This window comes from Gasterosteus aculeatus, chromosome X (genome assembly GCF_964276395.1).
Source record: "Gasterosteus aculeatus chromosome X, fGasAcu3.hap1.1, whole genome shotgun sequence".
Classification (NCBI taxonomy): domain Eukaryota; kingdom Metazoa; phylum Chordata; class Actinopteri; order Perciformes; family Gasterosteidae; genus Gasterosteus; species Gasterosteus aculeatus.
This window is the reverse complement of record NC_135698.1, coordinates 9,333,200-9,349,541: the sequence shown is the minus strand read 5'-3', so window position 1 is coordinate 9,349,541 and position 16,342 is coordinate 9,333,200. Positions and strand designations below refer to the sequence as shown.

The 16,342-nt window shown below is 42.7% G+C and overlaps 1 long non-coding RNA gene across 1 annotated transcript; it reads left to right on the top strand.

Annotated features, from left to right (window-relative positions):
• The first annotated feature begins 8,832 nt into the window (after positions 1-8,832).
• Positions 8,833-12,542, top strand: LOC144383644 (uncharacterized). The gene is made up of 3 exons (XR_013451061.1): positions 8,833-8,866; positions 11,052-11,267; positions 11,374-12,542. It is a non-coding gene; the product is annotated as an uncharacterized LOC144383644 (long non-coding RNA).
• Positions 12,543-16,342: the final 3,800 nt, after the last annotated feature.

Here is a 16,342-nt window from a genome sequence, read left to right as displayed (position 1 = left end):
GGAACCTGGGTGTGTTCAGTGTTTGGCTGAGAGTGAGATAGAGAGAACTAGCTTGGCAGGTACAGGGTAAATGAATAGTACTGTGGGGGGGGGATCACAGATGCAAGTATCTCCCTGAAGAGAAAGGATGTGCCTAGACACAAACCGAACCGTACCGAAGGGAGCTGGCCAGCAAAGAATAACTAATCTGTGAATCATTCATGGAGACTGTGGGACCGAGTGTGTGTTCCAGATGCCACAGACCCATAAAAAGTCCACTCCATGTACAGAATAGGGTTCCCAAATGACAAGGATTTACAACTCTCCAAAGTGCTTCACACAGTAGAGCAGCACGCCTGCTAACCATTCACAATATTCCAGCAGATTAGCAAATCTTTCCCTTGCAACAGTCCAACCGATGACTTCATATAACCCGTTTACTCATTCAGAAAACACACCATATCAACGAGAAATCATTTGGAGACACTTGTCAACACGTGGAATTAATGCAGCTCACCGTTCGCCTATTAACGAGACGTCCACTGAACCTCGACCACAAGCCACTTAGCTTCGGCTTCCATAAGAAAATGGAGCCACATAGTCAAGGTTTTGGCATCGCATGTGGTTTTCATCAACACAAATCTTTACCACCATGCGTCAATGGAACAGCCACATTTCCAGCACCTAAAGGGAGAGATCTTTCAAGGCCGCCTCTGGTGCAGCGTTTCTGTAGATTCACACGTTTGCACGTCTTTCACTTGGACCACACCACATGCCGTTTCTTCCTGCCCACACGTAATGTGTTCCACGTGCATATTTGTGTTACGTCTTTCAATGAATCCATGGCTGGGAATGTCGTATCAGCATTCAGCACAATGCAGATTCCCACTCAGGTAATTACAAGTGGATTTGACTAAACAAAATAAGATGTGTTGCTACAGATAAGAAGCTCGGTTGTGAACAACAGGGTAGCTGTGGCTCAGTGGAAGATTGGAAGAAACCACAAGGTTAGTTGTTTGACTTACTGACAGTAGAAGCCAGGAATCAAAGTGTAGAGCGGAGCGTCGACCCCATGGGAGCTTTACAGCAGCTCAATGAAAAGCTTAGGACGGGTCGAATGCAGGGAAGGTCAAAGGTCATGTGTGGACCTGCGTGTGTATGACGAATGTGATGCCATTTACTGTATAGTGACTACTGTAATATTAGTATTAGAGTAGATCTTTTCTTCCCACAGTCCACACAGTTTATAGGTAGAATTACTGTTACAAGTTGCTCTACATACTAAAATGTACATTAAAATGACTACTTGTGGTTATTCGATCTCATTGAGCCCTTTTTTTTTACCAGGCCTCTGTGGTAGTGACTGTTTTTTTATGCTTTGCTAATGTTTTTCTGAACAGTTTTACTCCTCTCAGTACAGTGACGTTCGGCTTTTACTACCGAGGTCACACTTGATTGCTTGACAGTTTGTCGATATTGTCAACTCGGGCTTAGGTTCACATAATCAATAGTAAAGACAATGGGCCACGAGCTTCCATTGAGCAAAGGCACAAAGTCGGATCTGTTTTCATCCCTCAAGAGCTTGCAATGGATCTATGGTGATCTAACAGAAGAGGAGCTTCCTTAGCCAGCCATCTACGTATTGCTTTCACTCACAGGATCTGGCACAGGAGAAACCACCTATTTCAATTACTACTAGTCAGCACAAAGGGGAAGCCCCGATAAATACATACACACATACACACACAATGCACTCGTGTGGCTGCTATTGATATTGGGCGGGAAGCCCGGCAAAGTGGGTATTTGTTCCTAAAATAGGCAATTACAGAGACCACAGCAACCAACACAGACTTGGCGTGCCATGCGTGAGTAAGTGTTTACATTTTTATTTTTGACAATAATATTATTATTTCACCACATAACTTTTTTTCAATAGCTCCATTATGTCCCCCAATAAGAGTCGTCCTTGGTTGATCAAATGTTGGACATCTGGAGTAATAATTTGGTTTTCCAGATTCGATTTCTGATGAAGTGTGTGTGTGTGTGTGTGTGTGTGTGTGTTTGTCTGGGGCTTAAAGCTGAGGTAGGTGTCTGTCCTGGTCCCTGTCCTAAGCTCTACTCACCATGGTCATAAAGTTATCCAGTGCCACCACAGGACTATTGGAAGGCTGTCAGCACACAAAATTAAAAACCACAAGCATGCAGCGCTTAATTTTGGTGTTTTTACCGCAAACAGAGTGGGACTGCTTGCCGCCGTGGTGCTGAGAAGAGTGTGTTTATGCGTGTGTGTGTGTGTGTGTGTGTGTGTGTGCCTATGGCTGCAAGCACATGTGTGTTACCTTTAACAAAGCCCCTCTGTACTGAGTGTTCTACTGTCCCTCCTGCTTGTCCTTCTACATCGAGAGGGCCAGACAGACCGGCTGAGCCTAGAGGCATTTTACAAAACAGCATGGATGAATAATTTGTCTTTTATGGAAGTGTGTTTTTTCATTATGATACAGAACAGTACACGGTGATTGGTTTAACTGAGACGTGACCGTTGCATCAGCAAAATCGAATTACACATAACACAGACAATTACATCTGACCAAACAGTTGGATCTGAGGAAAGCTATGGGACAGATGAGTCTCAGAGTCTTAACAAATAATTACGCGTCTCCAAAGATTAGCATACTGTTTATGGATTTGGTAAACAACAGTTATGCAAGGCTCCAGATCATTTGCTTAACATCAGAGGTTATAATGTTTACAGGCCCTGAAATTAAACTTAATCGCTTAAAGTGCACACTGTTGAGCCATCAAACACATAAATACAGTTTTCTATTGAAAGATAATGACACCCAACAGAAGCAACGCCTGTAAATTCAGCAGATTAGATTCAATACATGGAGGGATGTGACTGTGCGGTTTCATGCACTCTCCAGCACGCACATATCTTTCAAGCATATTGTTAAGCAATTTCAAATACGTGACGTGATCTATTAATATTCACAATGAAAAGAAGAAATTATAACTAAATGAAATCTTGAGCTTCAGTGCATATGAGCCAAGTCTATTTAAAAAAACATAATTTTATTCAAGTAAAAAAGTATCGATCTTGGTGGAAAACCAGTTTACATACATCCACCAACATGAGGGACGTAGACTTGGTCATGTGTTTACTTTAAACAGATGTTTTCTCATCGTTGCAGCAGGATCCTTTTTGTCAGTAACAAGATTATGTTAAGGACCTAAATACCTTGTTTTTGCTTTGTCTTTGCTCAGTTTTTCACATGGCTGTCATGTATGAGCATTACTGGGTTAATTATTATTTTTATAAACAGTATTTACATTATTTAATGTGGTGGAGGTTGAGTGGCAATTAAATCAAAGTTGCGATGATTTGTTTCAGCCACTGAGATCTCTCGTGCACTGTTTCCACTGTGAAAGGAACATTATTGACTGACGCACTAAATTCCAGACAAATTAAAGCATTTCTTCCAAGAATGTCTGCAAACATTATCAGAGGTCTGTTCGGATTTCAGTACATCAGATGGAGAGAGAATGGGACATATGATCCGAGGTCATATTGTTTGAATAGAAAGCAGGTGCCAAAAAAGCTGGCTGTAATATGAATCTAATAATCCCACGTACAAATCTAAAACAACCTGCCTGGACATGTTTTTGCTGTTTGTTTTTACAAAAGAATGAGCGAACAAGTCATAATCATGGAATAATTTTTATTTCACGTCTATGACTGTCAGATATTAACACTCTATAAAGAAAAATACATTTGTGATACATTTCTTTATAAATATAAAGATCAGTTTATTTTATGTTTACAGTATTTGTTTTACACTGAACATTTTGAGAACATTTGATACTCAGAAAAATGTTGATTGCAGGGTGTGGACTACACGGTGCAGATTGTTATCTGACATTGCAAATCCCTGACAAATTCCTGTACAGAGTCTATCCTGCCACAAAGTGTGCGCAGACATATCGCAGGTTCTGGTCAAGCTGCAGCGTATCATGTGTCCAGGACGCGTCGGTCCTGTAGTCGACTACAGTAAGTGGAACCATGTGTCGGGCATTAGACCATTAGTATGCAGCCCTGGTCTTCAGCTGTATGAAAATACACAACGGCCTCCCTAACCTGACCTGCCCGGCCTTAACATTTATTATTGTTACCCCAGACGGATATGTTTGGTGACTGGAACCGCGCTGAACTGACGGCTGCTTGGACTGTAGGTGAGAGGAGGTTTTATTCATGTAGGTGTACCACTAGCAAGTACGGAGCCCTTGAGAACAGTGCGTTTCTGGGGGTTCCGGCTGTACTGTCCTGCGTTTAAAAGAATAAATTGAGCGGCCATGTCAGCTACTAGTGAGACATGAAATATGATGCAGGAAATCCAGCTTGAGATACAGAGCCGTGCGTTGGAAGGTTTGCCAGATGCCAAAACACGGCACAGCGATATATAATACTCCCGACCCCGAAGAGTTGTCACAGTGGAAATGATTGAAACTTTTTTTTCACATTGATTGCAAGATAGATATATTCGTTAAGAATGTGTTTCGCTTTATGTTTGAAATAGTTTTTGTTAAGATATTATGAAGTGATGACTGATGTGGGATATAGGATCTTGAACCAATGAATGTGATTGATCAGGTGAGTGCGTGTCTGGAACGTAATGGGAAAAACAGGTGGACCACAGAGAGAGAGAGAGAGTGTGTGTCTATGAGTTGTCACTAAACCACTTTTAAACTCCTACATCGACGTGCACACACTAATATTTTTCCTCCATGGCTTTTGATTTTGTTGTTGCGGCAGAAGCTGTTAGTGACAATGAAGACATTGGTCTCCACTTGTGTGTTTGTCAGCACATTTTAGGGATCGGGAAAGTATCTCCTGGCACTTACTGCAATCCGGTCACAGACAAGTCTTGTGATGAGGGCTGAGGCAAAACAAAAATCTCTCTCTCCTCGGGTGTTTTTTCTTCATGTTACTCCACCAGTTGCCTTTCTCTGGGTGTTTTGTCACAGCTGGCTTTGAGCTGGTGTGTGCGACAAGGTGCTGATTTGCACACCCAGCAGGAGCTCCACGTGGTGACCAGGACCAACCCAAAAAACAACACCTCGTGAGTAAAGACAAAGGGACATGCAAGGGCATGAACTCAATAAAGATTGAAAGTTAAATAGTATAAATGTTATCTCAGGGCCTGGATGTAGCTGTAGTTTCCACTGTGACACCTTGGGTCGTAAATGTGCAGCAGATACTTTCTGCTGTTATCAACAACTGACACCTTAACACTGAAAAAGGTTTATCGATGATTACATCACCATGTGTGAAAGTCCTTGCAACACCTGGTCAGTGAGAGCAAAGGAGCCGTCAGCCATCTCAGCACAATGGCCACAGTGTCCATGCAGCGCCGACCTCTCGCACGCTCTCAGCCAGCACGCAGAAAAAACCCACAGCTCAACGGGAGGCCTCGACCTACTGCTCGCCGCATTGTCCGTTCCTCCTGCCGCTGCTGGAGGGTAAATGACACAGGCAGAGGAAACCGTGTATGTGTATGCAATTAAAACTACAAATTGTGGCAACGTCGTGAGAAACGTGGCTAATATGTCACGCTAATAGCTATTTCTCCAGACCGGTTCGTGCTTTTCATTCTCTCTTAAAGCGCATGCTGCACTGCCAAAAGAGTGAACAAGAGATGTAAGAGATGTGAAAACCAAGGCGGTGGGTGTGAAAACAGGTCTTGGAAGCTGTAGAATGTGTTTGCTTGCAGCTCATTCACCAGCAGAGCCGGACGGGGGTGAGCGGCCTCTATATATAACTGCAGCGAGGGTGCTTTGGTGTGGCTGCTCATCTCGCTGCCCTATAACTGACTCCAACTCTGCAGACCACAGAGGTACCCAAATACAACCACAGCTTCCTGTTCACTTGCTTTACAGCCAGGCTAAACCCAGATGGAAAGCCCCCCGCCCGAAAATCACTTCATCCCCGTCATCCTTTATTTCCCCATTTAATAAAGTATATGGGCATATATTTAAAGGTAGGAAGTTGCCTTCATACAGTACACTGCTCCACTTGATATAGCCCTTCATTTGTCATTTAAATTGAAATACAAATATGAAAAAAAAGAAACCCTTTCTAAGCGTCTACTGCTGACGTCGCTGATCAGCATTTACTGTGAGCAGTCAAAAGTTAAAGTAGATTTTGAACCAGAACCAGTAAAACACACACACACACAGACGCCACACACAATTAAGTAGATTGCGACGGTGTGCAGCCAGAGTTATGTTTCTACTGCAGTTTGCGCCTCTGATACAATTGCTAAATAATTGTAGTTCAACATAAAGCTTAAAAAGCATTTATCACATACTCCATCTGGTTTGGTATTGAATGCTTGTTCCTGCATAGTCTGCTTGACAGAAATGTACTTACTAAATAATGATGTTGTGTGGATAAATGTCAAGTTTTTTGCTCCAGTAGTCTGACGTTTCCTTTTCAACCGCTCATCCATCACCGGGAGTCAGACTGGCTGCAGGGCTCTGGGTCACCTTACAGCATGTCTCACACCACAATCCCTGTACCTCTCAAATTTGGGCCGTGATTCACATTCAAACTGACGTTGTGAGATAATACAATGCAAATTAATTATTTTCATCATCACAGTTTACACGTTGACCGTACCCAGCGTTGTGATGATCATTTTATTAAACAATTTTCATCTGTGTCTGGGGAATAATACAGAAAAAAAGAAACTGCATGTATTGCTGCATATATTGCTGAAGAAAAATAACATGAGATCATGTTCCCATATTGTTCAGTCCCGTTGTCATCGTATTCTTTCCCCATCTTGTTTCAAAGGCATCGTTGCACCCTCTTTTTATCCTGTCAACTACATCCTTCTGTTTTCTCTCTCTCTCTCTCTCTCTGGGCTTCTCTACTTCTTCTCTCCCTCAGGCGCCATCACTCTTTCCCCTCGTCCCTCCCACAGGCTGGGCAGTAAAACAGGAGCAGGCTCATGGGAGACCATTAACCACCAGAAACACGACATTAAAGCTCTGCTGCAGAGCAAATGACTGCAGACTCTTTTGCGCAACCACTGAACTGAACTGAAAGTATGGTGGACCGGCATTGTGCAACAAATGGGACTTTTGCCCCCGAAGCTGTTCACTGAGAACAGAAATCGGGTCTGAATCAAGCAGACTTTTTTAATCCAACATGCAGATGACTTTAGAGTGCTTTTATTCATTTATATGAATGTGTCTCAGTTTCAGTGGTTCATCAACACACAGTGGAGAATAACATCAGTTAACATTTCTCAATTGTGCCTTTTTTTGGTCCAGTTATTTAAGATTTGAATTAAGGGTTATAAAGAATATCCTTGAATTACTGCAAATATGTGTTGAGAAATCGTCTCAACACAAATTTAATCTGCTTATTAAGAAATTTCCACTTTCCAGATACTGGAATCCTGGAATACTGGAGATACAGTATCCAAGATACTGGCACCAGTGGAATTTAATAAACTTTGTTGAAGTTAGTTTCAAACATACATTACAAGAAAGTAAAACTTTAAGATTTTGATTATTGAAGAAAAAATGTCCCTCTACCTTCTGCTTTGTTTTCACAGTCATACAATTTAAAGACAAGATGTCATAACATCCTCACCCGAGGATGTCTGTATGATTTCAAGTGTGATTTACAACCGCACTGATTAGAAACAACCTTTTATGAGGACCTGTGGCACACACGGTGGGGTATTCGTGGCCAGGTGTTCATGTGTGTGAATTCTGGCTGGATGGTGAAAATTGCTCGGCCCTCACCCGGGTCAGGACAGCTGCGCTGAGGACCGAACCAGACCTTCCTCCTCGTGTCCCTTCCTCCACCACACACAGAGATGCAGTGAAAGGATTTTGTACCCTGTGCCAGGCTTTAGCTCGGTGCCGATCTTGCGTGTGGTCTGTAAGGCAATGCCCTTGTTACGAAGTGCGACGTGCTCAAGGCACTTACCACTGGATTTACATGAGAGGGAAGTCTCAGCTGTAGTCCTGAACCAGACATGTAAACCCCAACTGTCTCGCGATGAAACAAAGGCAGGCGTGTTCTCATAACTTATTATGAACAGTGTAAGAATGTATGAATCGTAGAAAGTAGAGATACACACAGATAAAGACTAACTCCACCTACAGCTACTAACAAGCTCCAAGGTTAAGGCGTTTCACTTCAGGACTTTATTTTATTCTATTATTAGCCTCTGTAATTTTAAACTTTTGTTAACACACACATGCGTAATTAAAGCCTTACATACATTAATACACATAAAAAACAGAGAAATGTGATTGTTTGCACTTGAGCATTAGATTTTGTGTCGCATTCTCAGCTTAAATGAAAAACATATGCAACTCCAAATGTGGTAATAAAATCAAATTGCACACTATTCTATATTTATAGTAATTTATGCAAATTATTTTTCTTTAAATCTTCCTTTTCTGAAAGAGACATCAGACCTGCAACACTTAAAATGCAATTTGTATTGCTTGCTCTTTGGAATATATCAGTGATGAGGCTGTAAGCGGTACCATTGCAACAAATTAAAACAACTCAATCTTTATGCCACTAAATTAATTGAGAAGTAACTGGATATTGTACTTAGAGGGCTGTTAGTTTGAAATTAGTTTCAGAGCTACACTGCTTAATAAAGATCAAGTACAGACGTGTCAAGACACCTGCGTGCGCGTGTGTGTGTGTGTGTGTGTGTGGGGGGGGGGGGGGGGGGGGGTTAGGTTAGCTCCCCAGAGACAGGCTCAACACAGAAGCTAAGAATAGCTCTGGCTATATTACCCCCACTAAGGGGAGGGGGGGGGGGGTGATGGGGAGGAAGAGGCAAGATGAGGGGTAAGTGACACAAGAGCCTCCGTCCTTCAGTTGAACGTCTCTTTTACCGTGTTTAGGTATCGTACACATGACCTGACTGATGACCCTTTCAACCTCTGAGAGAGACACACCTATTGACACACACACTTACACACACCTATAGATGCTGACACACACACACACACCTACACACGCCTCTACATACTGACACACACACACACACGCACAGAGCTACTGATGGGTCTTACATGTAAGGCGTGCATGGGTTATGGTGCTTTGAGCCTAACCTAGTCTTATTTTTAGACAGCGTAAACAGGGGGCTGTGCTTGAGATGTCCATCATCACCCGGCCGGATGCCATGAATTATAGGAGGTGGGTGGAGGAGATGAAATAGAGGAGGAGGGAACGGGGAGAGCAGGCGGAGGAGTGCAGCCGTGAACAGGAGGAGGAGACGGATAATCGTCAGGAAGACCCCGGGCTATTACCACTGATTAAAGGACACGGATGCAGTTTGTATCACTGTTTGGTTAAGGCTGTTATTTAAAAAGCATAAAAGAGTGCCCGATTTATTTAGTCTGATCCTGGGTTTGAGGACAGATGGATGGACAGGTAGAGGCAGCGGAGCCTCAAAAACAATATTTCACTGAAGGTAGAACAGTGTGACCAGTGCTTCTCACATGTCACGCACACTCCCGCGCACACAATCTTCTCACATGTCAGGTGAAAGGTTGTGACCCTGCACTAACAGCTCTGTTTCCTTTGCCATCGGATACGAGAGCTTCACCCGGTATCCCTAAATGGTTGAGAAAAGGAAGCGCGGTGCAGTGAATGACCATCATTGAAATGACGGCGAGGTCAAGGACTAACTGCATGTGTGCTCGTGTTTGCATGTGTGTCTATGTTGACACTGAGGAAATGGAGATATGAATGGCTATGTTCAGGAATGCCAAACAGTGACTTTAGAGGTGGTTCTACAGCGGTATTGGTGATGATGACTGATAATCATGTCATTTGAAATAATTGGGTAATTGGGGTAATGGGTTTTCACTGTGGGCCTGTGAGCGTATCATCGTAAACGTAAACTGCCGTATGAGGCCATCTACACATTGCTGTCCAGAGGTATAATAGGGTGCTACAGGTAATTGTCTGCTGGGTGCATTTTTATTTTGGGTTTGGATTACGAGACATACAAAATAGAGACCGTTGCTACACCAGGATTTCAGAAAAAAAAGCAAAGAGAATGATAAATGTAAAAAAAAAAGGAGATGGAGAGGTTCTGTCAAGTAGTTAATGGTGGCTCAGGGTTTTTCGATAGACAATATTCGTAAAAATGGAGCGCATTACAATAGCAGACTGACATTAAAATCCTGGTGCCATTTTAGATTTAATGACATGCTGGGTGGTGTCCAACTACATTTAATGTGCTCATCTGCATAATAGCGCTGCAGGATTGGCAGGGGGAGTAATACCTCTGTGTGATCAATCTCTTCTTTCTTTATCTCTCTCGCAGACTCTTTCATTTACACACATACTCACACAATCGCACACACGAACAAATGATCATGAGCATATCTTTTGCATTAACTTAGCCTGTGAAAAGGGGTACAAAAGGACATTTGTGTAATTAGAATCAAGATCAAGCCAAAATACAAGTTCTTTAAAAAAAATTCTCATTATATAGTTTGCCTTTTATATTACACATTCGAATTGTAGAAATTTCACTTTAACATGTTCTCTTCACACTAATATAAAGAAAATCATTTATTTCCTCTTGCTGAGAAGTGCAAATTTGCTTCAATGATTACAGCAATAACAGTAATAAAATGCATTATATTAATGAGGCGAAAAGCACAGTGGAATGAAGTTGCAGTAGTCTTTAAAATTGTCTGGCGCTCCCGGGAAGGATATCAGACACCATCGACAGAAATAGTTCAGCCTTGAATCCAGCGAGCGGACCTGAACAGCTGGAAGGACGGAGGCTCATGAATCTTGTGAAATGACACTTTCCACTGAGAACGTTATGTCATTTATCAAGTTGATTGTGACTTTTATTTCAACTCTCTCTTCATTTCTCTTTAGGTAACACACACACACACACACATATCTGGTGAGCATAGGATTCTGATGAAATTCATAGCAGGTAGGATGTGACCTTCACAGTGTGAAATATATTCTCTGCTTATTCCTTCACATATTTCAACATTAGGCATGCTGAAGGAGCTATAAAATGGCAGTGAGTGCGGCCATCCGTCACTTGCACAAGGCTGCTGAACATCCTCTGCCCAAATGATAGCTGTGCCCTTCATGCTTGCCAAAAAATGATGCCTCGGAACCTTTCACCATGCAAGCACTTCTAATGCAATCAAGTTTTCTTTCAATAGTTGTGCATGTGAGTTCAGTGTTGCCATACGGGTTAATTAAGGTGAGTTATATAGTTGTAGCTCCCATATTTATTGTACATCACAATGTAAATAGCATTGCACAAACATGAACCGTGTGTGTGTGTGTGTGTGTGTGTGTGTGGGAAGACAGGTATGTTCCCGCCATGAAGCAACATGACCACCAACATGCACGTCGATTTGGGAAAGACATCAAAGACCAGGCCATATGGGTGAGGCTGTCAACACTACAGGGACGAAGAAGGGAGGAAGGAAGCAGAAAAGACATTAGAAAAAATACCGCCCATTTCACAAGCTAACATTTTTTTTAAAAGCATGTTAGACCTCCATATGTCTGTTGACGATTAAGGAAAGCAATCAGCCAGCAAAGAATGTAGGATGAGCTCATTAAGAAGTCGGGGGCTTATCACACTCAAAGAAACGCAGGCAGCACTGAATCATCCATCATACAAACCCGTTTTAAAGCACAAGGAGGACCCGCTGTGCATCAGGTATTTGAATGATGAAGCAGTGTACGGGGTCGGATGCTAGTTTCTTTGCAAATGAAACTAGCATTGACTGTTTCTCGCTTCATTACTCCTGAAAAAGATTTTTCTTTCAACCGGAGCATGGGCCTTTCCATTTATTATTTCAACTGTAACCGATTAAACGGATGATACAAGAAATCTGTCCTTGCACTTCACTTCCATGCTGCAGTTGCATGCTGTGGCGTCACCACCAAATGTTGTTAACAATCATGAACAGAAATGTGACACGCCAGTCTATAATTATATATGTATACTTGTCTGGTGATGAAGTTACTCGTTGCATGCAATGGGGTTAGTATTGCCACTAAAATCCAGTTGCTGAGTTGACTTTAAAACCAGATTCATGTTATTGTCCAGCCTGCGCCGCATTTTATTGCTTTTCCAGAAATGTTGTCATCATTTTGTTTTTGTCGGGAATTTAGCGATGCCAGGCAGAGTCCTTCAATATAGTTTGTTTTCACCGTCTGCTTGTCTGTGTTTTCTGTTACTCGTCCCTGGTTTCAGGCTCCCCCCCCTTCCTGTGTGATTGTAAGCTCCTCCCTGATTGTTTCCCCCTGTGACTCGTTGCCCACCCTGTGTATTTAGTCTGTGTCAATCCCAGTTCTGTTTCCAGCGAGTTTAACAGCAATTCCTGGTGGCTTCCCCCCCGTGTGTCTGTCTGTGTTAGTTTCCGTGTACCTGTGAGTTTTGCCGGTTGATTTGGATACCGTTGCCTGTGTGACTGACTACACGTGTACCGAAACCCTCTTCAGTAAACTATCTCTATTCTTCATCCTGACTGAGTCTGCTTTTGAGTTCTGCCCCTGTGGTTGCCAATCGCTCACAGGCGACGCACTTGGGAACTTAACTCCCAAGTTGAAACAGTTCGGTTTGGACTGGATCCCCCTGTCAAACAGGCAAATTGTGTTCATTATTGCAAAACGGCAATAGTTTGGAAATATAAAAACAGGAGCAGAACAACTTAATTGTTACTTCAGTTAGATTTCTTTTTTTCTATCCCTGTCACCATTTTTTGCCCCAGTGGAATTTTAAATGACTTTTTATTCAGCATTAAATCAATGGAGATATAAGAACAGATGTGGCTGCAGTCTTGACTGTCTAACAGAGTCACGAGGAAATCCACAGCGCAGATGTTACAGTGACAAACATTAAGCTTTCCATCTCCCGACGCTGGCAACTCATCACCATTCACACCTTTGGAAAATACTTCCACACGGTCACACACACAAGTACAGTCTTAAAAGACTCACGAGCCACCTCATCCGTTGACGTGTTTAAAACTCCTCACTGCAGCCTGCTTGTAGTGCTCGTACACATAACGTACCACAATGGGGAAAGTGAATTAGTACCCTCAAGATTAAATATCTGATCGCGGTGAGAAGAATGCAACTGGTAAACCTTCTGTTATTGCTTATTAGGCACAACAAATTGTCCCTCAAAAGGAGTGGAATTTTTTTCTCAGCTTGGAGTCAAGCAGAGTAATTTGAGTCTTAAGCCAGCGTCGCAGGGTGTTTGGTTTCAGGTGTCACGTCCTTACTGGTATGATGGAAGGCAGGGCCGTCGCATGCCATCCGGCTGTAGGAAGATACTAATTCAACACAAGTAGGCACTTTTTCTCTGCTTTCCTCTCCTCACCCTGACCTCTGATAGCCCCCGACCCCTCGCCAGGTACTCTAATGTGTAGCCTTTTCTGTCCTTCTATCTTCATGTCCTACTGCAAACTGTTATTGCAAACTGAACAGGGGACTAACATATTTACATTGAATCCCAATGAATTTGTTTGAACCGATGGAAGCCGGACGTGGTTCAATCGCTCTTCAGCAGGGGACTGCTTCCTATGACCCAACAAGTGTACAATACTGTCTAACTGCTAATTAAATTAAAATGTAAACGGAGATACAGTAGTGATGATGTGATGGTACTCGTTCCGATCATAAATATCCCAAAATAGATCAATATGGTATTAGTCACCCTGCACTTTCCTTCCAGCTGGCATCTGCCACATGAATTAGGGAAATATTTTCCAAATGACATTAGAGCCGTCCATGTGTCTGCAGAGCAATGCAGTGAAAGTGTAGAGATATGTGACCAATTGGAAAAAACAATTGAAAGGCCACAGGTCAATGAGGTGTGGGATCAAACTGTACTGAAAGGCATATCCATTCCATGGATACGCACACCGTGTTTGCCCCTGGGATCTGTGGGTGCCAGCAGCAGTGTGAGCCACACACACACACACACACACACACACACACACACACACATACGGAAACAGATACTAGCAGTATTTGGTCTGTTCTATTGTTGCATACACACACACACATATATATACACATAACTATATCAACACTGATATATATGGCTGATCTACTAGCCAATTATTAACTGAAATATAATCTGAGATCCAAAATGTATCAAAGGACTAAAGATCTTTCACAATAGTCCCCAATGTTTGTCCTGTGGTGTTTTTTAACGTGATATGTGTGATTTTTGTTTGCTGCTGGTACTTCATGATTGAACTAGTACGTGACTTTTGGTAGTACTATTTGACAGTTCCCACTACGTTGTTTTGCCTTCATTCACTAATGCATGCATACACATGTAGACACATGTGGTTCCTGCTGGATGATCCATTGAGGGCATAAACGAATTAAGCAACTTAAAAGGTTTGCAAAGTTCAGTAGCTAACCCGAAGCCATCGATAAAATGCATTCACAAGCGAGAAAGGCCGAGCAAGGAGCCCTTGAGACGTCTCATTTGCAGTGATTTTCAAAGCAGCTCTTCACGCAACCGATGAAAACATCTCCCACAGGGTGTGTTCAGGATATTTAATGCACCTTGGATGTCCTGCCACAAATTCTGGAGTGAGGAGAGATTGTGTGTGTCGGTAAATCAGGCAGAGGGAACACAGGTACTCATTACTTCTAGGAAACAACTGTTTGTAGCTCATACAAACATACCTCTCGCCTTGCGGTACCTCCAGGCCTCAATAAATACCGCCCAGTCCGACAGCTCCCATACAACACTTCTCCAAGTCTCCACCCGGCACAGAAGTTCACTGTCAACACCTGGGAAATGCACATTTCTGCCCAGCTGTAAATCCTCTGCAATATAAAACATCCGTGGTTTGACATCTCAATTCTGCTTTCCTTCTCTCTCTCTCTCTCTCTCTCTCTCTCTCTCTCTCTCTCTCTCTCTCTCTCTCTAGTCCTGTCAGTGTGTTTGATATCCTAATTCTGGCCAAGTCGCCGTAGTTGTGCATTCTTGCTCCTGCATAAATGGATGATGGAAATGATGCAGACCCGATATTTGGATTTGGCTGTATTTCATCCCTGTTGAGAATTATGCATTCCCAGAACTATAGAAGCCCATTTCCACACTAACAAAAGGGAAGGAAGTCAAAACCATGAGCTAAAACGTTGTTAAAAAACAAACGACACCTCTCTGTAAGCGTAGTGGACCGTAGTTGACAACCAACTACAACCCGAATTTACCATCATTTTACCAATACGGAGTCTCACTTCGGCCGCACATTAGGAGCAATGCGTCCAGCTCGCAGACCGGTCCGTATTAGTAAAATAACGTTTCGCTGACGAGCTATTGAACCGGGAAAACCGAATCTGTGAATATCTTGCCAACTTTGAAGTATGAAGGAATTTTGACTTTTCAACCCCTTCGTTTGCGCTCTTGGATTTTGACAATGATTTGCCTTCAGACATATATTGTAGTTTGATGTTACTCCACCCCGCATAACAAGTATGTTTCGTTTTAATTAAAGAACTGCACCGAGCATCAACGCCATCAGGGCCTAGATGATATCAGTCAATTAGTCAGCCTCTGATGCCAGTCCAACCTGAGCCTCCTCCTGCTGGGAAGCTGCCAGTCCAATGCACTGTATCTAACCTCGATGTGTCCACGTGGGTCACTGGACACCAGAAACCATTTAAAAAGGAGACAGTGAAAAAGGAGTATGGTATGTGCATGTGCCTTTGTATGTGAATCTTGTAAGGCCACCACAGGGGTCCGAAGCGGACAGCTCATTACGTCCATCACATCAAATTGAGCACTTCCCTCCTTATAATCTCGTTTGTGGAAGCCCAAAGAGGGCTAGAATTGTTAAATTTCTATATTTCAGCACAACACACATATAGTGTGGATTGGGACACGGCCATTGCGTCGCGCACAGGGTTAACGTTTGCTAAGTTACACAAGAAGAGTTCAAACAGCACTGCTTTTTTTTCGTGAAGACGACTATTGAGTATTTTCTTCTTTAAGTGGTTTCATATTTCTTGAGCTTTCAAGTCTGTAAGCAGTCCTTTCTTTGTGACTCTTTGCTGTTTTCCTTTTTGGGAGGGATGTAGTTACTTCTTAGAAGCTGACTGATGAATAAACTATAGTCAAGGAGGAAATGCTTAAAATATTCATTATCCTTTGTTCCGGGAAGTGGGAAGAAATCCCTGTGGAACACCACAAAATGTGAGACTTCGGTGGTGTTCTTTTGTGCATTTGTGTATAGAAGGCAAGTACGGTAAGTGTAATGATAATAGTAATGTGAAATAATAAAGCTAAGA